This window comes from Pleurodeles waltl, chromosome 3_1 (assembly GCF_031143425.1).
Source record: "Pleurodeles waltl isolate 20211129_DDA chromosome 3_1, aPleWal1.hap1.20221129, whole genome shotgun sequence".
Taxonomy (NCBI): domain Eukaryota; kingdom Metazoa; phylum Chordata; class Amphibia; order Caudata; family Salamandridae; genus Pleurodeles; species Pleurodeles waltl.
In genome coordinates, this window is record NC_090440.1 from 237,514,758 (window position 1) to 237,536,783 (window position 22,026).

Below are 22,026 nucleotides of genomic sequence, written 5' to 3' on the forward strand. Positions count from 1 at the left end.
CTGGCATGAATCCAGTTTGGAATTCCAGCACATTTCACAGCAGTCATCGTTACCAGGATAACCTGGTAAGGCCCCTTCCACCTATGCTCCAAGCAAGTCTTGCGCACATGCTTCTTAATCACCACCCAATCACCAGCCCGAAGACTGTGACACTGGCCTTGGGATGGTGACACAGCTGTAGCTTCCACCTGGTGAGACAAAGAGCGAACCACATCAGCTAGACCCTGGCTGTAATCCAGCAGCAAGTCATCAGTTTACAAGTGCATTTGCAGAAACAGCTAGTAATCTCATGGCTCTGCCTATCAGTATTTCATTAGGCAAGAGACTGATCTTTCTGTCTGGTGTACTTCGCATGCTCATCATAACCAAAGGTAAAGCATCAGGCCATTTCAGATTTGTGTAAGCACACATTTTTGCCAGTTGAGCTTTCAGAGTGCCATTCATTTGCTCTACTTATCCAGAAGCTTCAGGTTGGTAACTATAGTGCAGTTTCTGCTCAATGTTTAAGGCTGAACATAGCATTTTTATCACCTCATTATTGAAATGACTTCCTCTATCTGATTGTAAAGAGGCTGGAAAACCAAATTTTGGGATCAACTCTCTGAGTAACAGCTTCGCTACTGTGAGACTATCATTTCTACCTTTAGGGTAGGCTTCAATCCAATTAATATATATACAGACAATCACCAACACAAATCTCACACCACCACACACAGGCATCTCAATAAAATCCATCTACATTCTGTTAAATGGACAACCTGCTCTTCCAATGTGGCTAAAATTGACAAAGGTTCTCTTTCCCACGTTCATTTGCTGGCATGTAATGCATCTGTGACAAATGGCTTCTACAACCTGCCGAAATTTTGGACTGAACCAAGATTGCTTAAATTTTTGAATCATTGCATCGCTCCCAATGTGAATTTGACCATGATAGTATCTAGCCATTTGCGTCAGCAGACAGTTTGGCAAAACTACCTGCCCTTCATTTGAAACCCAAATTTCATCAACTTCTCTTTGATTACAATCCAATTTTATCCCGCTTCTTTTTTCATCTTCTGGAACCTCATTTTGCAATTTTTTTTATCCCTTCCGAAATGTCAACCATTGTCAACAGAAAACTTTGAATTGTCTCATCAGTGTCTGTTATATTTTTCCACTCTTCATTGAAAGTGGCACAAGTAAGTGCACGGAATCTAGCAATCTGATCCGCATATGAATTACCCATACAGATAAAATCACTTGTGTTCGATTCGCAGCACACTTGACAACTGTGACTTTCTCAGGTAATTGTAAAGCTTTCAGTAATTCATTAATGTTGTCCACATTTTGTATATGGGACCCAGAAGAGGTCATAAAACCTCTCTAGGACCACAGCTGCCCAAACTCATGAACTACATCAAATCCATACTGGCTGTCTGTAAAAATCGTAATTTTAAACTGTATTGAAATACAGCATGCTCTAGTTAGAGCAATCAATTCAGCCACCTGGGCAGAAAATACTCTTCGAAGCCATGAACCTTTGAGTATACCAGAGATGGTGCATACAGCATAACCAGATCTCAATGTTCCCACATTGTCTCTTAAACAGGTACCATCAACAACAATTATTTGATCATTTTTATCTAACTGAGTATCCTGAATATCAGGTCTGGGTTTGGTGCACAGTTCAGTAACATCCAAGCACTCATGTTCCATTTCATTTACATTTTCAGATTCAGCAGTGTCTAAAGGTAGCAAGGTAGCAGGATTAAGTATTCCGCACCTTCTAAGAATCACATTTGGGGTCCCCCAAATCAACAACTCCTAGCGAGTTAACTGCGCATTTGTCAGAAATTGAGTTTTGGTCTTGGTAAGCAAGACCTCGACTGGGTGAGCACCATAACAGTTAAAGGGTGTCCCATCACAATGCTCTCACTTTGGACCAGGCTCATACCAACCGCGGCTACCTGTTTCAGACAGCCTGGTAAAGCGGCAGCAACTGGATTCAATGTAGCTGAAAAATATGCTACAGGATGACTTATGCCGCCATGTACCTGTGTCATGACGGAAAGAGTGCAACAGTCACGTTCATGACAAAACAGTGAAAGTGATTTGGTGTTGCCAGGCATTCCGAGAGCTAGTGCTCTGCACAGACTCTCTCAGCTCAGTAAAAGCTTTCATACAAGCTTCATCTAAGGGCACAGGATCAGTTATGTCTTTATGGGTCAATTTCTGCCAAGGCTTAGAAATTACAGAAAAATTGGGAATCCATTGGCGACAGTAACTCACCATTCCCAAAACATTCTAACATCTCTTTGAGTAACAGGAGGGTTAATTTGCAATAAAGCTGTAACCCTTTCTCTGGACACTTTCCTTGCACTTTTCTTTCTCAGATGTCCCAAGTACTTAACTTCTTTTTGACAATACTGTAATGTTGCTGGAGGCAAATTGGGGCTTATTATGACTTCAGCAGATGAAAAAGCCCGTCTGCTAAAGTCCCAGAGTGTGGCAGCCTTCCCGCCAGGCCCATCATGAGTTTCCCACTGGGACACCGGGCAGAAACACAATTTTTACCTGCTGGCTCTGTGTGAAACGGCCTACGGCATTGTCTCTGACTCATAATAGAACAGGCAATAATGCTATAGTGCGTAGGGTGCACCAGCACCCGTCGCAATGTTCACTGTCTGCAAAGCATGGCAAGTGCATGGGCAGTGCAGGGGCCCCCCTGGGGCACCCTGCACCCTGTCTCTGCCAGCCTTTTCATGGGGGGTTACTGCTTGCAATGTTCACTGTCTGCAAAGCAGACAGTGAACATTGTGACGGGGCTGCCCCGGGGGCTGGCCCGGGGGCCCCCTGCACTGCCATTCCAAGTGCATGGGCACTGTAGGGGCCCCTTTGGGGCACCCTGCACCCTGTCTCTGCCAGCCTTTTCATGGTGGGGTTACTGCTTGCAGCACTGCCCCAGTGGATTAGGACCCCCAGACCATCATTTAGACGAAATCTGGCGGTGCTGGCTGTCCGACCATGGCACTACTGCCACGGTCGTAATATAGTGCTCGGAACGCTCCATTGGCGGCGATCCTACCGCCACCACAACCCTGGATGTCATTAGACCACCAGGGTCAGAATGAGGCCCTTCATGTCCATTTTCACCCAGATGATTCAATAAGGCAATAATATTTTGCCTGCATGCTTCTCGTGTCTTTAAAGCAACCAATAAGTCCTCAATGTACTGAACCAATGTAGATTGGAAAGACATTTCCAATGATTCCAAATTATTTTTCAAAACTTGATTAAATATTGATGGGATTCTGAAAAGCCTTGTGGAATTTTACACCAGGAATAAACACAGTTGCAGAATTTGAAACAAAAGAGAAACTGGCTATCCTCATGTAGAGGCACTGAGAAAAATGCCTGTGACAAGTCCACTACTATGAACCATTCTGTGTCACATGGAATCACTGCTGGATTGGGTTCCACAGGACAATGTTTGACCACTATGTCATTAATGTTTCTCCAATCCTGAAATTTCCCACAATGTTTTCGCAAACCCATAATAGGTGACTTACATGTGCTGCTCAGCACTTCTTTGAAAACCACTTGCTCAAAAACATCTGCGATTATAACTCCTTAAATTACATCTGGTGCCATGTGATATTGAGGAGTTTTGGGGAAAACTGCATTACATTTAACTGTGACTTTGACTTGTTCCACTCCTTTAATTAGACCAATATCTTCTCCAGAAAGATCCCACACATTTAAAATTACTGTATATTGTAGGTCATTTGTCAGGTCCTGTACCGTAAATTCAGGAAAAAGAGTAATCAATGGGAATTCTTCATTAATTAAATTACAGCCAATTGATATGCATGGTTCCTCATCATCACTATTTGTTTGAATGGCAATTCCATCATTTGTGCAAGGAATCGAACATCTTGATTTGCACACCAAATCTCTTCCCAGTAGGCATACTGGACTTGAGTCACAGACTGCAAATTTGTGCATGCCTTCAAAAGTACCAATTTTAACAGGAACTGGCTCAGTAATCAAATATGTCAGGTGTTGATTTGCTACTCCTACAACCTGTACGGTTCTCCCAGAAAGTGACACATTGGGAACTTCTGCAGTTCTGACAGTAGAACGTGTAGCTCCTGTTTCAACCAACAATGAAACTTCATGACCTATGACTGTTCCATTTACATAGAGACCACTCTTATCCACCTCTAATGAAGCTACTAGCATACATTCTTCTTCATGCAAACTTTCACTCTTAATTTCATTACTCAATTCATCCTCACTATGTAGCGGGAACAGTGTTATCAACTGATTGGTTTGACTTAACCTGTGACCCATGTTCTGCTGAAGCTTGACGTATTTACATTTGCTGCCATGGCATCATTTGCATCTGCTGTTCCATTTGTTGTTGTGGCACCTGAAAACGTGGCACCTGCTGTTGGGGAATTTGCATTTGTGGAATCTGCATTTGAATATTCATATTCTGAACATTTACATTAGGATTCAATTTTCTCGGTCCTCTCAAATTTGAAAAAAGTTTATGGTCATTCATCTGCACAACACCTTCCTGCACCATCAAAGGACATTCCCGGTTCCAATATCTAAGACCCCTGCAAGCATGACAAGGTAGCATCTTCTTCATTGTCTGCATCTCACCTACATTAACATTAGTATTCAAATCAACCCAATTTTCATTTCCACCACCAACACATCCTCTTCCTCCCACATGTCCCTGACTCAGAATCACTTGCATGCTTCCCTGTTGTTGTGGGATTCCCTGCATCCCTGATTGTGCTGCTCTAATTTTCATCACCATTGCCTTTTCTTTCAATCTTTTCTGCTTCATGTCAATTTGGTCACTGCAATATTTAGCAAACTCCAATACTTCATCAACCGGTTTTGTTTGCCAGCAAATCAAATGATTCTTGATTCATGTTTCTAATTTCAGGTCTCAATCCCTGCACAAACCTGAACACAAAATGCATCATTTCTTTGGGTTCAATTGTCTCTGTTACCACTGTAATGCTTGGATGCCTGCAACAACCTTTCATAATATGCATGTATTGACTCTTTTGCTTCCTGAGCTGTCCTATCAATTCTCTGCCAATCAATATCTTTTGGGGAAATTCTTGTTTCAAAAATTCAAACACTTTGTAAGAGCTTTTCATTACTTCAGGAGTGCACCTGCAGCTAGATCTCATGGGGGCTCTCTTGTTGGCCAATCAACACTCCTTTTGCAGTTATTCCATTTATTCCATAAATCAGCTGGAACCTCTATTTCTAAAAGAGTATTTAAATCCTCCCACAAACATTTTGCAAGTTTCACAAACCTGTCTGTTTTTTTATGCCATTCCAGTAGGCTTCTCTCTTAATTGAGGGTAATCATTTTTTAATGATAAAATATCACTACTGCTCCAGGGGACATGAACATAATTCCCTCCAGGAATTTCTCTCACTGGTAATATTTTTACTGGACTATCAGCCTGCTGTGTATCAGTAAAGTTCGAAGTTGCAGCCTCTCTTTTCTTGTGTTTTCTTTTCTTTAGCCATCTGCCTTCCCGTTTATCCAATGCCCATGTTTGAATACTTTGGATTAATTCTCTAATATGAATTTTCATTCCAGGAGATCGCATGTTTTCAATGTCTTTTGAATTGAATTGTAATCTGTAACTCCTCTTTAATGGTTTGGATTTCTCAATATCTACATCATATTTTTCTGCAAGTTCTGATAATTTCTGATGTGCCAATCCTGCTCTGTTTGTGACATCTTTACACATGGAGTGTAACTCATCTTCATTATATGAGTCAATTCTATTTACTTCAATTGTTCCCTCAATCATTTCATTTAATTCTAATTTTACTCTTGCTAGATTCAGTGTTCTTTCCCCTGCAGTAACTGTATTCATTGCTGATGCTCCTCTCACTTTCTCCAACTATTCTGTTAATTGCTGAGATGTCAAGCCTTGTAAAGAAACATTATTATTCATATTGGGCACACAATATGAACTTTTACTTGGTGTGCCCATCACTCTTTCAGGTGACATTAGAACCGAATTTGGATTTAGATTGGATGCCTCCAAATTTGGTCACATCATAGAATAATATTAAGTCAATAAACGGACCTGTTTTGTCAAAAGTCTGATTTATTGGAGACATAAGTCCAGCAGCAGCATTAAGTTTCTCCATTTCTGCATTTGAATTAAAAATATTTTACATACTGCTCTCAGTGTTTCCCTGAGCATACAATTGAACAACTAGACCAATTGTAACAGGAACTGTTAATGCTTCTGGACTTGGTGGAGCATTTTGATTTCTCGAGTAAATCACTCCAGAATTCTGACCTGTAAATACTCAGGAACTTGATTGCTATACTGGAGGATACATTGGCATTGTCTGAACTTGACTAACAACTTACACAGGAGTTACTGAATTAGGTGTAGACTCCACCTGAACCATCATTGGTTTCTGGAAAATCTGTGGTGCCACCCGTACTGTAATACTCTGAGCTGAACTCACAACAGGAACTGTAGAATATATTACAGGCTGAGCTACAGTTTGAATCACAGAAGTCTAAGTTACCGTAATAGTATTAACATTAGTTGCGACATCTACTTGACTCTATGTTACCACAACTGGAGGTGCACTTGGACCAACACTAGCACCTTCATTTGCTTCTTCTGCTGCATATGGAGGAGGACGATTTTTCAATAAATGTGTTATGATAGTGATTCAGAAGATGATGAATTTATAAGTCAGTGATCTTTTAGCTTAATCTGACCTCGAATCAGTCATTTCAGAATTCTTTTTCTTTGTCTTTGGTCTGACACTGTCTCTTCTTTCTTGTGAAATTGCAGGAAACATTCCAATACCATGTAAGGTTTCTGTTCTCCAAAACGTCTGCTCCTTATCCCATTTGGCATCTAACAATGTTTTCTCAGCTTTTCACATTTGTCTCTCAAATTGTAATTTCTCTTGTTGTCTGGCTACTAGCTCCTAAATAGCTAAAGCTACAAATTGTGCTAGTCTCCGAGGGGGCTATAATTCATAAAGTACTCTTCTCAAATTATCAAAAATTCTCATACTAAAACTTCCATCAGCAGGAAAAGCTAGGCTCCCTTCCTTTTCCATTATTTTGCTCCACTGTTTTAACCAAATGCATGCTGACTGACCTTTCTCTTCGATAGCAATGTATGCAGACGTACCTTCTGGTGGGGCAATTTCTCCTATTCTAACTGAAATGAAAGCATCTCCTTTTATTGCACATTTGAATTCTTTGAAAAATGTTATTTTTAACTTTAATTAGGGCTTAAACTACAAATTACATTCAAAACAGGGAGTATTTCAATCCCAAAATCCTTTTCACTTGCAACTCTCAACCAATAGCAGTTCACAGTTGTCCACCAATCCATTCACGGCTCCTTTCACCAACCAACCAATCCCAGCACAGACCCAGTAACGTCACACTCACTCACACAGCGGCTAACAAAGCCTTGCGGCTCGTCCTTCAAACTCGATTCACACAGAAGATTAAATGCAAAATATTGCGAGCACAAAAAAAAATTTGCAAAACCACTTGTCTGTTTACTACAGGTGGGACTCAATCACTTTGGAAATTTTACGGAAATTTCTACTGTGGTTTTTCACTCAAACAGTTACTCTTCTGGCTGTGGCTTTCTCTCATACGTAAGTAAACTTTGACCTGCAAATTTCACCCTTGAGTAATACCAGATCCTCCTTGTGCACTCAGAAATCACTAAGCACTTGCCAATCTGGCACTCGCTTAACACGCACACCAGGAATAAAAATACATCAACTGCAGACAAGTAAACAACAACAACCAAATGTCTAATACACTTGTATAATATTCCAGAGTCTCAGACCACGCAGGGTCCGTTACAACAACAACCACATGGGCAAATTTTGAGCACAAAGCACCACATTCACTTGAAGTATGACGACTTTTTTACTCTTACCCTTTGGAGTACGTAAACTCCCTACTTAACTACGTTGGAGTATGCAAACTCCCTAGTTCTCTCATACATCACAATTCACCTGTGATTTGACAAAGCATTGCAAGAGCAAACCCTACTTAGAACTTAAACAACACTGAGAACATAGCAAATTGGAATTTAAACAAGCATTGGCAAAACCAAATCTCCAAAAATTAGAATATTAAACAAGCATTAGCAAAACCAGATCTCTCAAAACCAGGATGATCCTTTCCTATTGAGACAAAACCATCCTCTGCTACCAAAATCTGTGGACATGTGACCTCCTTTAATTAGGCTAATGTGACACATAATAGGGCAGTGACATCTACTACCCTCAGAGGTCAACTTGGATCTTTTGACAGGAGAATGAGATCATCAAATCAAACAATGAGAACCAATACAATCAACAATAAGAATATGCAATAATGAGTCAGTAATTTATACACAGCATGATCGATGTGGTCATGAATCAGCACACAACTTTAGGAAAGTTTTAACGTTTATAGTCCTTAAATTGACAATGCTAAGGTCCTGTAAATGATGCGCAAACAAAATGATACCAATACAAAAATATCACAGGCTGTCCAAAGTGTCTGAAGAATTGCAACTTTATAAGTACAATTACTACTAAACACTCCAAAAGAATTATACAAAATAACAACAGAATTATTTGGAAAATAGCAACAAACTTCATTCAGTTGTGCAATTGTATCAACCACAATCAATTAATAAACATTTAAATATGTTGTTGGATCAGACATTTTAACTATCAAATTCTAATTTGAAAAGCACGTGTTGGCTGGGCTTTGTCACATGAAAAAATTAAAAACAAGACAAAAATTAATTTGGAAAAAAACATCTAACTATGGTGCTAATAATAATATGTGGTTGGTTTTCTAAAGGGAAAAACCTGCAAAAGAAAAATAAATGCACATTGGTTATACCTTCCTAAATGAGACAACAGCTTGCAGAATCTTCATCAGCTGAGCACAGAAACAGCAGGTCTTCAGAGATCAGCATCAGGAACATGAAAAGGGAAAACAGTTCAGTAATGCGGGGCCTAATGTAACTGAACTACTAAAATCATAGATAAGAGCTGAATAGCAAAACTGAACTGAACAGGAGCTGAAAAGTAACAAATCGGATTGCAAAGTGCTGAATGGGAAACCTAACTCCGAATGGAGCTGAAAGGAAACTGACTTGCATCACCTAAAACTTTGCTAAATTAAAGTCCCAAAAGTTACTAGCTAGGCTTCTATTGGACAAGGCTATGAGGTGTCATAAGTGGGCTTCAGTTGTATACTTCTTCGTTCCGTTCCCAAGATAGGGTCACATTCATGCTCCTCTCTGGATAGCAGGTTCCGTGTAACAATTACATTATTAAAACAGCAGCACCAACACAACATTTAGCTAACGTTACTTACTTTCTAAAACTAAGGCTCATTGTTAAAAGTTGCAATTTTTATTACAAGAAAGTACAGTACGAGGACAGAGAAAGAGTAGCTTTCCACTGTGAACTTTCAATTAATAATGTTTGCAAAAGCATTTCAGTAAAATCAGCATATCATTTCAACATTGTGCTTCTGGAAATATACTAAAATATAGGCCTTTATGCCTATGCTAATACATGAACAATAAAACATTTCTAATAATTTCAAGCCATTAGTTTTGCAGCACAGTAATATTACTCATGTTTTGTCAATGCATGTAGTTATAATTAATCAAAATACATTCTCACAAACATTTAATAATTCACATTGAACTTGAGAGGTGTCTGACACCGTCTCAGACACAATTTAAACATACACATTTATTTTTCTAACACACGTTTCTCTATTTAGGCCTTTTAATACATGTTAATCATTTCATTTTAGTTACACATATTTTAATAATAATGTTTGCTCTCTAACAAGCTCAACAAACATTTATGATGCAACAAAACATACAGACACCTCAGGGACATTTAGGACCTGATTTAGAACTCAGCAGATGGGTTATTCTACCATTTCGTCCCTCGAAATCGAAATCCCATTATAGCCTATGGGATTTCGATTTCAGTGGACAGTATATCTGTCATTGTTGTGACAGACTACCCCGTCTGCCGAGTTCTAAATCAGGCCCTTAGTCATGTGAGATGATTAACTTACGTATCATACCCATGGGTATGATAACCCTAATGATAATGTTGACGGTATGTTAAAAATTCCCTTTACCTACACAATGTATGTGTCTGACAGTTGTCACATTATCTACCTTACCAGACTGTACATCCCTCGCCATGCACAGTTTTCTCATCAATAATTTTACCGCAAATGTTACAGTAATATTATCAGTGGTGCCAAAGAAGATGTCATGAGTGATGTAATGTCTCAGGTAATTAACAGTGCATGGCAAGGGTGTGAGTTATTGTTACCTTAGGGCACAAGTTATAGTTACTTGAAATAACTCTAACTATACTAACTGAATTTCTATGGTATGGTGCCTGTAAAATCTGAACCTAACTATAACACCCCGTAACGTTTGTTTTTTTGGGTGAATTTCTAGGGTTTTATTTAATGTTAAGTGTTAGACCTAGCATCCTCGACATGGTCTCCCCTGTCTTTTTTGCCTCTGCTTCCCATGTTTTGACTGTGTGCTGGACTCTATTTTTGGTACTCTGGGTACTTTACCACTGCTGACCAGTGCTAAAGTGCAAGTGCTCCTGTGTAAAGTGTATGTGTGATTGGCTTTTCCATGATTGGCATATTTGATTTACTAATAAGTCTCTAGTAAAACGCACTGGAGTGCCTAAGGCCTGAAAATCAAATGCTACTAGTGGGCCTGCAGCATCAGTTGTGCCACCACATTAGTAGCCCTATAAACATGGCTCAGACCTAACACTGCAGTGTCTCTGTGCGCAGTTTTAAACTGCCAATTCGACCTGGCAAGTGTACCCACTTGCCAGGCCCAAACTTTTCCCTTCCATACGTGTAAGGTATCCCTAAGGTAGGCCCGAGGTAGCCCCAAGGGCAGGGTGCAGTGTATGTTAAAGGTGGGACATGTACTCATGTGTTTTATATGTCTTAACAGTGAAATACTGCCAAACTTGGAGCTCCCCTTTGAGAGTAGAACAAATATGGAGTTTGGGGTCTCTGAACTCACAATTTAAAAATACATCTGGTGCTGAAAAGGTAGTGAAGTTGGTTTTTAGATTGTTAGTTTGAAAATGCCACTTTTAGAAAGTAGGTACTTTCTTGTTAAAACCATTCTGTGACTGCTTGTTTGTGGATTCCCTGTCTGGGTCAGAATGACAGTTGGGCTGTTTGTAAATCTCCTCTAGAGAGTGACACAAAGGGAGCTGGGGTGTAGCTTGCATATCCTGATGAGCTATTTGAGCTAGAGTGGAGGGAGGAGTGGTCACTTACACCTGATTGTGCTCTGCCTGCCCTCACACAATGCAGTCTCCACCCCGTGGATATGTGTATGGGGCCTGGCCTGGGCAAGGCAGGTTATTGTGAACAACAGAGACTTTCCTATTTGTATTTTGACTACTTCAAAGGCAGAAAGGGGTATAGTTACTGGACCCAAAACCCCAGATTTTAGATCACCTCTGGAACCAAGAGGAAGCTCTGCCAAGGAGAAAAAGCTGAAGAGCTGGGGAGAAGTGCTGCCCCTGCCTGTGACTGTGCTTTGTTGGGCTATCCTGCAGTTGTTGCTTCTGCCTGTGAAAGGGGACAAAGACTGGACTTTGTTGTGCATTCCTGCTGGTGAAAAATCTCCAAGGGCTTGAACTGAGCTTGCCTCCTGTTTTGAAGTCTCAGGGCCATCAAAGACTTCCTCTGCCAGCATCTGGGCTCCCTGCTGAGAATCCTGCCCTGCCAAGTGGTGCCCTATCCAGTCCCTGGGCCCTTGAAAAGTGAAGTTGACTGAACAAGAGCTGAAATCCAAGCACAGAACGCCGTGCTGGGAAATTTGCGATGCACCCTCTGCATAGCAGCTGCTAAACGACGAGCCACCTGCTTGCGGCAAATATCGATGCTCCGACTGCACCGCAGCCGGGAGATCGATGCATCGCGGCTGCGGAAACGACATGACACCCGCTTGCTGCTGCTGATAACGATGCATACCCAATGCTGCACAGTTTTCTAACACTGTGCAACCGAATTTCTCATGCATCGTCCCTGGGCGTCAAAGTCATTGTGAATCAGCGAGGATCTGAAGTGCCCTGTCTGGAAAACGAGGCACCTTTCTCTTGTGAGGGAGACAAACTACGCATCCCCTATCCAACATGAGAAGAAATGATGCACTGTCTCTCTTGCGAGTAAGGATTCGATGCATCGCTGACTTTTCTGACGCACGCTCGCCCATGCAGCTTTATTTTTAACGCAAACCAGGTGCTTTCTGGAAAATCAACATTTCCATTGTTTTCTATGGAGTAAGACTCTTTTTCTTTTGAAAATTCATATCTTGACTTGTGTATGTTGGATTTTTGTAGTTTTGGCCCTGTTTGATTTAGATAAATATTTCCTATTTTTCTAAACTGGTATGGTGTCAATTATTTAGTGTTTTCACTGTATTACTGTGCGTGTTGGTACAAAGACTTTACACATTGCTTCTGAGGTAAGCCTGACTGCTTGTGCCAAGCAAGGAGGTAAGCAAGGGTTATCTAAGTGTGTTTCTCCATTGCCCTGACTAGAGTGAGGATCACTGCTTGAACAGAATGCAAACTGACTGCCAACCAGAGGCCCCATTTCTAACATTAAGTAAGATGCATGGTGGGGAGTTGGACTCAGGGCCTGGCTCCCTAATTTCCTTATTTACTGCAGTACCCTCAGTAGAACCTGCTTTCACTTTTCCACTTCGATTCCATCAGATGGCATTCAGATGTGCCTCACTTTTGGCATAAATTCCCAGTGTTAGTACTGTAGTTCCTCATTAGAACACTGTAAGCTGCTGATCACCAGGGAGTTAACTGTCAGTCTGCTGCTGGTGTTTGAAAGTGCATGTCTCAGTCCACATGTCAGAATGTTTTTAATGAAATAGAAGAGAAAAATATTTGAGAACTCACTTAGACGTGTCCTAACTTTGCTTTCTACAGCGCTAACCATAATTTCTATGACAAAATGACCCCCTCATTTTGTTCCTTTCTATATAAAATATTTTCAGCTTTACCAGTTTTATTCAACCAAGGTGGCTTTAGGTGATCCATACTTTTGTCATAAGTAAGACTGTTAGCGCTCTAGCTGTTTTCTAGAACACTCTGGGAGGCTGCAGCAGAGCACAGGGGAATCAACTGACAGGTTGCTCCTGTTGGGAGTACATGTTTACTGAGAATGCCTGACTTCATTCTCATGTCTGAGAAAGATAGAGTGAATTTACACAACATATGTTCTCATTTTAGCTTCTAGAGCACCTTTCATAACATTCATGGCCAAATCATGAGAAATCAGTTTTCTTTCAAACATGAAATGCCAGCTGGGGAAAATCACATTAGAACACGCCACAATTCCTAAAATTAGTTTGGTACCATCAGCAAGTGATTTATATTGTAACTAAAATCTGATATCACCCTTTATAAGTTCTCCTTTGTGTGACCCTCAAAACCTGCCTTTCACTACAATGCATTTCAATAGGGTGCTATCATTTTCTGGTTAAAGTACTGACAGCCAAATAGATCTTACCATGAGATCTGTGTTTAGGCTCCGCCCAGATCCACACATTTGGTTTTCCTTTAATATCTCAAAAACTACTGAACAGATTCACACTAAATAAGGCCAAGAGCTACCTTTCTGCCAAATTTGGTGTAATTCCATCCGCTGGACGGAATTACACCAATGTAATAGTGTCTAAAATCTCCATGGCAATTAACATGGGAAATGCACTTTTGTTGACCCCCCCATCGTTCTTGGCCCCCGCTTGACAGATCACCTTGAAACCTTCCATGCACAACAAGACCCTTGGCACACTTTTTATTGGAAAATGTTGTGAAGATTCGTTAAATGGCATCAAACATATAGCCAAGTCAAAAAACGCTTTTTCAATGGAAACTAGATGGTAACTACAACTAACTACTGGCACCGCCACTAGGTAATATATATATGTATACGTATATATATTCACTTAAAAAAGAAAGGTTACAGGGACTTTATAGTTTGGCTCACATTTCAAATGCACAAAACCATACAAATTAACCTGTTATAGTTATAGTAATTTCAAGTAACTATAACTCATGCACTGCTCAAAAATGTTACTGCAAATAATACATTGATATTATCAATAATGTTATCTAAGATGTCATAAGTGCTGTAATATGTGGGTTAATTAGCAGTACATGGGGAGGGCTCGAATTATAGTTAACTTCGGGCATGAATTATAGTGAAATAACTCAGGTGAATTTCCTTGGTTTTGTACATTTAAAATGTGAGCCTATTTATAACGTGCTTGTGCCCTTGAGTTTTTTATGTGAATTTCCATGGGGTTTTTAATTTTGTTTCCTAACTATAACATTCATGTAACCTTTGGCTTTTTCAGTGAATTTCAATTTTATTTTTAACGTTAAGTAATTTTAATTACTATACGTTAATGCAGCCCTACGACATGTAAGGCCTTCAGCCGTACATGGCTGAGGTTGGCCGCAGTGTGTGGCCTGTGGCCAGACCTGCAGCCAACCCCCTATAACCACCCAGCCCCTCGCCACTCATAGCCTTTGGCTGTGTGCGGCAGGGTTTGGCTGCACGGACTGGCCTGCTGCCAGGCCCTGCAGCCAAGCTTCTATAAAAACTAAACCCCTCCATCAAGGTTTACAGATAGCTTTTCAAGGTGAAAATGCAGAAAAGAAACATTTGCATTGCCTTCAGCATCCACAAGAAATTTGGAGGATTAGCGGTTTGTAGAACTGGAGCTTCAACTTGGGCACCTGTTTTGTTCATATCTGTAAATGCTTCCCATTGAGATCTAATTTTGTTGAAATGAGCATCGTAACAGAATGAAACCTGCCCTGCGTATTTCTTCAAGAGAGGCCAGCATTTTATGCAGATTGTCTACCCAACTGGAGTACTTTCTACTGGCTAATTACTAAGTGCTACCTCGGCGAGTAAATGTATAGTGCATCTGCAACACTGCAGCTGCCTAAATGTCTCCAGTGACCTGTGTGTCTGTAACTTTGCCAACATAATAGTTCCTTGAGCATGGCTATCAATTACTTTACAAGGTGGAACTGCAGCTAAAACACATTTGGATGATTTGCACTTTACAGGAGTTTGTTCTTCCTTGTTAAGGGAGTGCGGGGGAGCCTCAAAACCCCTGTGGTCCCAGCCGGCTCCCCACCTCCTATGGGAGCTGCCATTGCTCCTGCCCACAGGGAGCTGCTGTAAATGCAGCTCTTTGAGTGCAGGAGAAATAGTGTCATCCCTTTCCCTGCCTGCATGGAAGCAGACAGGGAAAGAGATGAAAATTCCAGCAAGCGGGAGGAGTTTAAACGTTCGCTGGGAGCAGAGTTATGGTTGCTTTTGCTTGGTGGGAGCTGTCAGGTCCCACCAAGCAAAAGCAAATAGCTACTTCCCAAGGCTGGGCAACCCAGGAGGTAGCAGTAGCTGGCCCTGGGAGGTGGCGGTCCCAAGGGCCAACTATGGTTCCAGGAGGAGGGTCGCGCGGTCCCCCCTTCTATATATATATATTTTTTTAAAGTCACTGGCCTCGGGGAGGTGGTGGTTCACTGGGCCAAGGGGTCTGTGTGGCCCCCTCATTTTTTTTTCAAAATGAGTCCCGGGCTGGGGGGTCCACAGGGACCCCCTATTTCATTTAGTGTATCTAGCCCTAGAGCGGCTGTGGTCCCCGGGGCCTGAGGGGGTCCACAGATCCCCCCCGTTCTTTGAACTTTCTAGCCCCAGGGAGGAAGTGGTCCCCAGGCTCTGGGGATAGGGTCCTGGTGTCGCCCGAATGTTAAGTGAATTTTGCCCTGTGGAGGTATTGATCCACGGGGCTTTAATAAGCCCTAGAAGGGTGGCCCCTTGTGTCCCCCTCCTTTATACAATGTGAAGGCCCATGGGACCAGGTCCACCAGAGTGCAAAATGAAAAGCAAGTGTGGGAGACTGTGCTTGCTTTTTTTAAATTGAAATTCACTGTGAAATTTGCAAATAATCACCAATTTAGCCATGAATTAAAAAAAATGCTTTTTTGTCCTGGTGCAGTCCCGGGAGGACCCCTGCAACAAGGCTAAGGGGTTAGGGTAAACGCACCTGGCTCCATTTCTTTTTTTAACATTTGTTTTTGATACTCTGCTGAAGCAAAATTGCTGCCAGCACTTCCTGGTTGAAGTGTTGGCAGCCAATCAGATCTCTTCACGAGATCGGGAGCATTCATGAAACCTTAGCGTCTCTAAATATACAAATTTGAGGGCATATTTATACTTTATGACGCAAAACTGCGCCAATGCAGTTTTGCGTCAAAAAGTTTAATGCCGGCTAGTGCCATGTCTTTGCGCCACCCGGGCATCAAATTTATACTTTGACGCTCTGTGGCGCAAACCACGGCTTAGAGTCATTTCTCTTTTACTCTAACCATTGCGCCACGTAATAAAGAAAAACGATGTTAATGTAGCGAAAATGACTTTTATCCGGTTTACGACGTCGCAAACCAGATACGCACCATTTTTTGCCGCAATAGCGTCAACAAGCGGCGCAAACACAGCAAACTGTGCAAAGGAGCCCCAAAATGGGTCCCAGAAGCCATGAGAGACCCCAGGAAGACTACAACTGACCAGGAACCAGCCAGGAGGACCAAGACAAGACCCAGGAAAGGGAGAAGAAGAAAAGGAAGTGCCGGTTCAGTGCAGAGGAGCAGGAAATACTGGTGAAAGAGGTGACGGAACACCCGCATCAACTTTTTGTTACCTCAAAATTGCCAATTGGGAGGAGAGAGGCAATTTGGCAACAAATTGTCTATAAGATCAACAGTGTGGCAGAAATGTGGAGAACAGTCACTGAGTGCAAGAAATGTTGGCATGACTGCAAGCGCAGGACCAAGGAAAAGATGGCAAGGAACAGGGAGGCAGCACTGCAGACTGGAGGTGGGAGTCCAGCACCGCAGGAGGCCCTGGACCACATGGAGGAGATGGTGGCAGCCGTCATCCCTGAGAAGATCATCACAGGGCTTCAAGGACAGGACAGCGCAGACTACCTGGAAACAACAAAGATGCAGGGTAAGTTGCATGGGGGACAAAAATGCCTAAATGTTAACTGTAAGTGGGGAGGGGGGACATACCTACTACACAATGAATGTCAGCCATGATAATCAGGTAGTGGAAAGGGCAAAGGGGCACGGCACGGGTGCATGGGCTGTGCAGGGATAACCTGGGGCACTACACTACACCAACAACCTTTGCATGGGGGCACTCTGCCATGCCAAGGCTGTTGGAAAGGCAAAGGCAGTCCAGGAGGGTAGGATACAACGTAAAACTGGCCTGCTGTCACACAACAGCTAGTATTGTCACAACATGAACTAGGGCTCAATTTCCAGTCTCAGGCCATATCGTAAGTGGTATTTACCACTGACAACAGTTGCCACTACCACCTGTGCTGTGTGTGCAGGTCAAGTAGCCAATGGCAGTTATGTGCCCATGGATCAAACACACCCAAAATAGAGGGTTCAGGATGACGACGTTATCAATCCCCTGTAATTACTAACAATGTGCAAATCCTGTCAAATGCTCCTGTCTATAGGCGCTATAAACATAAGGTATTGTTGTTAACATTATGAGGTACACAGCAGTAATGCCATATCCATGCTGCACATTTCAAGGTCATGCTGCACATTTCAAGGTCAACACCGTGCCAGTTTTACAATAGCTGCAATGCCACCTTGCAACATCCCAACTGTCATACTGCTAAGACAACAGCACTGAGGGGGAGGACATATGTGTCTAGCTAGTTAAACAGACCTGCACAGTCATAAGAGGAAATTGAACACTGCCAGGACCATCAGTGCAATCCAATGTAGCACACATTCACCAACATCAGCAGTACACACTACCAATGCTGACACCTGTATCGTGCCATGCCAATGTTATACATAGTATATGCTATGTGTAGGAAGTTGGCTCTGTATGTACTATTTCAAAGTAAGAAATAGCATGCACAGAGTCCAAGGGTTCCCCTTAGAGGTAAGATAGTGGCAAAAAAAGATAATTCTAATGCTCTATTTTGTGGTAGTGTGGTCGAGCAGTAGGCTTATCAGAGGGTAGTGTTAAGCATTTGTTGTTCACACACAGGCAATAAATGGGGAACACACACTCAAAGACAATTCCAGGCCAATAGGTTTTTATATAGAAAAATATATTTTCTTAGTTTATTTTAAGAACCACAGGTTCAAGATTTACAAACAATACTTTAAATGAAAGGTATTTCACTTAGGAACTTTAGGAACTTTGAATTAGCAAAATAGCATATACAGTTTTCACACAAATGGCAATAAGCTATTTTAAAACTAGACACTGCAATTTTCAACAGTTCCTGGGGGAGGTAAGTGTTTGTTAGTTTTGCAGGTAAGTAAACCACCTACAGGGTTCAAAATTGGGTCCAAGGTAGCCCACCATTGGGGGTTCAGAGCAACCCCAAAGTTACCACACCAGCAGCTCAGGGCCGGTCAGGTGCAGAGGTCAAAGTGGTGCCCAAAACGCATAGGCTTCAATGGAGAAGGGGGTGCCCCGGTTCCAGTCTGCCAGAAGGTAAGTACCTGCGTCTTCGGAGGGCAGACCAGAGGGGTTTTGTAGGGCACCGGGGGGGACACAAGTCAACACAAAAAGTACACCCTCAGCGGCATGGGGGCGGCCGGGTGCAGTATGTAAACAGGCGTCGGGTTCACAATAGGTTTCAATTGGAGACAAAGGGGTCTCTTCAGCGATGCACGCAGGCAAGGGGGGGTGCTCCTCGCGGTAGCCACCACCTGGGCAAGGGAGAGGGCCACCTGGGGGTCGCTACTGCACTGGAGGTCGGATCCTTCAGGTCCTGGGGGCTGCGGGTGCAGTGTCCTTACCAGGCGTCGGGTCTTTGAAGCAGGCAGTCGCGGTCAGGTGGAGCCTCTGGATTCCCTCTGCAGGCGTCGCTGTGGGGGCTCACGTGGGTCAACTCTGGCTACTCACGGGCTCGCAGTTGCCGGGGAGTCCTCCCTGTAGTGTTTGTTCTCCACAAATCGAGCTGGGGGCGTCGGTGCAGAGTGCCAAGTCTGACGCTTCCGGCGGGAAACGTGTGTTGTTTCAAAGTTGCTTCTTTGTTGCAAAGTTGCAGTCTTTGTGGAGCAGAGCCGCTGCCCTTGGGAGTTCTTGGTCCTTCTAGATGCAGGGTAGTCCTCTGAGGCTTCAGAGGTTGCTGGACCCTGTGGAATGCGTCGCTGTAGCAGTGTCTTTAGAAGTGGGGAGACAGGCCGGTAGAGCTGGGGCCAAAGCAGTTGGTGTCTCTGTCTTCTCTGCAGGTTTTTCAGCTCAGCAGTCCTTCTTCATCTTAGGTTGCAGGAATCTATCTTGCTGTGTTCTGGGAGCCCCTAAATACTTGATTTTAGGGGTGTGTTTAGGTCTGGGGGGTTAGTAGCCAATGGCTACTAGCCCTGAGGGTGGCTACACCCTCTTTGTGTCTCTTCCTGAGGGGAGGGGGGCACATCCCTATCCCTATTGGGGGAATCCTCCATCTGCAAGATGGAGGATTTCTAAAAGTCAGAGTCACCTCAGCTCAGGACACCTTAGGGGCTGTCCTGACTGGCCAGTGACTCCTCCTTGTTTTTCTCATTATCTCCTCCGGCCTTGCCGCCAAAAGTGGGGCCGTGGCTGGAGGGGGCCGGCAACTCCACTAGCTGGAGTGCCCTGGGGTGCTGTAACAAAGGGGGTGAGCCTTTGAGGCTCACCACTAGGTGTTACAGTTCCTGCAGGGGGAGGTGAGAAAGCACCTCCACCCAGTACAGGCTTTGTTACTAGCCACAGAGTGACAAAGGCACTCTCCCCATGTGGCCAGCAACATGTCTGGTGTGTGGCAGGCTGCTAGAACTAGTCAGCCTACACTGGTAGTCAGTTAAGGTTTTAGGGTGCACCTCTTAGGTGCCCTCTGGGGTGTTTGTTACAATAAAATGTACACTGGCATCAGTGTGCATTTATTGTGCTGAGAAGTTTGATACCAAACTTCACAGTTTTCAGTGTAGCCATTATGGTGCTGTGGAGTTCGTGCATGACAGACTCCCAGACCATGTACTCTTATGGCTACCCTGCACTTACAATGTCTAAGGTTTTGCTTAGCCACTGTAGGGGCATAGTGCTCATGCACTTATGCCCTCACCTCTGGTATAGTGCACCCTGCCTTAGGGCTGTAAAGCCTGCTAGAGGGGTGACTTATCTATACTTATAGGCAGTGTGAGGTTGGCATGGCACCCTGAGGGGAGTGCCATGTCGACTTAGTCGTTTTATCCCCACTAGCACACACAAGCTGGCAAGCAGTGTGTCTGTGCTGAGTGAGGGGTCCCCAGGGCGGCATAAGACATGCTGCAGCCCTTAGAGACCTTCCCTGGCATCAGGGCCCTTGGTACAAGAGGTACCAGTTACAAGGGACTTACCTGGATGCCAGGGTGTGCCAATTCTGGAAACAAAGGTACAGGTTAGGGAAAGAACACTGGTGCTGGGGCCTGGTTAGCAGGCCTCAGCACACTTTCAAATCATAACTTGGCATCAGCAAAGGCAAAAAGTCAGGGGGTAACCATGCCAAGGAAGCATTTCCTTACACTATGTCTCAGCAACATATAGGTGGATGTGAAATATCAGAGACTGGGTCAGTTCCAGATTGTAAAGTGTGGTGCAAGAGCCATCAGAACACCCACAGCCAGTGACGGAGGGTTGAGTAGTACAAGAAGGTGGCAATATACAATTTGGACAGAACCTACACCTAGAGAATGTGACCCAGACAATTCCCCAAACTGCCCACACTACATGTGACATGCAGGTGGGGCATAGGACTGGGAGAATGCTAATCTTAATGACGGGAACAATGACCAGGAACCAAGATTACAATGTTCAACTAATAGGAAGTCAGGAACGTCACATTACAAATGCCACAACACAGACACACTAATTGTACAATATCTAATTGCAGAGGACGATGGCTCTCCTGGGGATATGCCTGTCCTGGTCTTCCCTGATGACATGGATGATGAGCATTAGCCAGCAGACCCTCCAAGATGTCCTTGGAACCCTCCAGACCCCACATTCAGTCGCAAGGAGGAGCACAGAAGTAGCAGCCATCACAGAGGACCCACCCCAATAGTACGACCTGCCAGCTCCAACCTAGCTGAGGACTCTGAGGATACTGGTACCACCTTTGAGAGGACTGTAGTTGGAGTACAGCGGGAGCTGGCCAAGGAGGTGCGGGTGGCGATGCAAAATATGGCAGCCAGCCTTGAGGGGATGCGTTCATGCATGATGCCATCTGCAGAACAGGCAGCAGCCATGCAAGCGCTAACATCCATCTAGCAAGGACTACAACAAAGTGTAAGGGAATTCACCACTGCAGTAAGGGAGTTGCCACAACACCTGGCACCCCAAACCTTTCACTGCATGCACAAATGCAATCATGACCCCCTCAGGGCCGACCTGGCTGCCTACCACAGTGATGTAGCTGCTATACTCAAGAACCACAGCTCCTCCTTGCTGCAGTAATGCCCTTAATAGCACCACAGTTGGCAGCTACCAGGAATTCTGACTCCACATCTTCAAACACTGAAGTGTGTGTTGCCCCTTCAAACCCACCACCAGCAAGCGCAGAGGAGACGACACACACATCAGAAGTTGAAGGTGTGGAACAGATCACCTTCACCCATAGGAGTACCCGGTAGCACCAGTCCATGCAACATGGGCACTGATATCGTAGGTCCTGTGCTTGTTAACTTGCCAGTCTTGCAACAGTTGGTCACATGTACTGTTCTCCAGCACACTGTTTACCTTGACACTATGCTCTATGATTGTCTCTCACTACCTCATTGGCAATTCATGTTCCTCTGCACTGTATGACTCCTCACCCCAGCATGTCCAAT